The sequence below is a fragment of the Helianthus annuus genome, chromosome 2 (genome assembly GCF_002127325.2).
Source record: "Helianthus annuus cultivar XRQ/B chromosome 2, HanXRQr2.0-SUNRISE, whole genome shotgun sequence".
NCBI classification, from domain to species: Eukaryota; Viridiplantae; Streptophyta; class Magnoliopsida; order Asterales; family Asteraceae; genus Helianthus; species Helianthus annuus.
This window is the reverse complement of record NC_035434.2, coordinates 172,955,534-172,957,337: the sequence shown is the minus strand read 5'-3', so window position 1 is coordinate 172,957,337 and position 1,804 is coordinate 172,955,534. Positions and strand designations below refer to the sequence as shown.

The following is a 1,804-nucleotide window of genomic DNA, read 5'->3' as shown; positions in this document are numbered from 1 at the left end:
TACACACGCACGTTGTGGCGTGTTGACTCGCAAAATTTAGAACGAAACGAAAAACTTGCGAAACATGAAAAGTATGGGGGACGAAAGTTAAAAATAAAAAGTGTGGGGATTGAATTGTAAAAGATGAGTTAAAGGGGTTAAATGCAAAAGATAATGACATTTGGGTTCAAAATGAAAAATACAAAACTTTTTTGAAAAACACCCAATGCATAAAATACAACAATACCTAGCAACAATATCTTGCTAATTTATACTTTATAAATTGTTTTACGGGTCATATAGCTATTTTGACCGGGTCATAACCCTACGTATAGTTAAACAACAATTCAACATAAACTGAAAACATATGGTTAAAATTAAATTCAGATAAAAGCATAACAATCACTTTATTCATCAGAAACAAGATGCAATAACATCCAAGACAAGAACAAAAGTATAAGTATAAAAATCACTTTTTTCATCAGAATGCGTCTGGCACATGATCCTGATTCTCCCCTCATTAACTGAAACATTAGAAAAGGGTACAAATTCAATTCCTACAATCACTAATATGAAGGAAATCTGCTTCTTGTAAGTATTTTCAAACAACTAGATTTAAAATCACATTCATAATAACATTCAACAATATAGGCACTTCAAAACTAGCAAGACTTCATATGGAATTAATATAAAAGTATTAAACAGTTACTGAATGCATCAAAGGCAAGATAATAGCAAGTAGACATCTGAAACTATTTTCATGCTGCAACATTTGTCATCTTGACTGATTCTTCAAAAGCATCACGGCACAGGAGAACGGTCCCCTTATTATCTGCATATGAATAACAAGAAGAGAGGTGAATGAATGATGAGAAATAAAAAGGCAAGGAAAATCTATAATCAAAGATTCTTGATCTCGGCCCACTTGTTTTAATTTGGCACTACAACTTACGTAACCTCCTTTCATATTTCACAATTACAACATAACAAACCCTACCTCCCCTACTTGTTGTGCGACGGCAGAGGAAAAGACCACCCCCCCCCCCCTCTCGAGGCATCATCCCACCCATTCAATCTTGTGGTTAGTATTTATTTATTGCTTTGTTGTGATTGTTGGGTTCATCTCGGTAACGCGTATGTAGCATAATAAAAATATTGTATGATCAAAATTATGAGCATGAGTTGTCGTCTTGACTGATGTGCATGTGAATCGAATTATGATGTTGTGGGTAACAGTGTGATTTAATTAGGCATATAGGTAGGGTAACATGTTTAGGCATTGCATGCTTGTAAATTATGAATTATTAACCAAGGTTTTCATATGATAGTATGCTTAAAGATGTGATGTGATAATTGAAAATAGTGGCGACTCATGTGTTTATCTAATAACAATATGGTATAATAATGATAATGTTGTCAGACAGTGCAATTGATTGAATATTATGTCAACCTATGATGATGTCTTAGACTACATGGTATGGTGATGGACCATCCTTGGAGGATGATCCGCCACGTAGGCGTCACGTCACATTCCTCTCTAAGATGGTCCATCCTCCAAAACTAGAAGGCATGGTAGGATGATCCTAGTCATAGTCCTCCACCACTTTTTATGTTTTTTTTTTTTATTTTTTTTAGTATTCTATTTTTTTTTAACATTTAACAAATATACTAACAAAATATTTTCATTAACATTTGGTTGGGTCGGATTGTTGGGAGTATTCGGGTTGTTCGAAGTGTTCGGGTTCTCCGGGTTGTTGAACGGATCCATGAAAAATATGTGGAAGAAGGTTGAGAGAATAGTGGAAGGAGTATAAAAATTATATGA

The 1,804-nt window shown here is 34.3% G+C and overlaps 1 long non-coding RNA gene across 1 annotated transcript; it reads right to left on the bottom strand.

The window, feature by feature from the left end:
- Positions 1-589: 589 nt before the first annotated feature.
- LOC110907945 lies at positions 590-1,025 on the bottom strand. The gene is made up of 2 exons (XR_002574061.2): positions 977-1,025; positions 590-811 (listed from the first exon to the last, which is right to left on the bottom strand). It is a non-coding gene; the product is annotated as an uncharacterized LOC110907945 (long non-coding RNA).
- Positions 1,026-1,804: the final 779 nt, after the last annotated feature.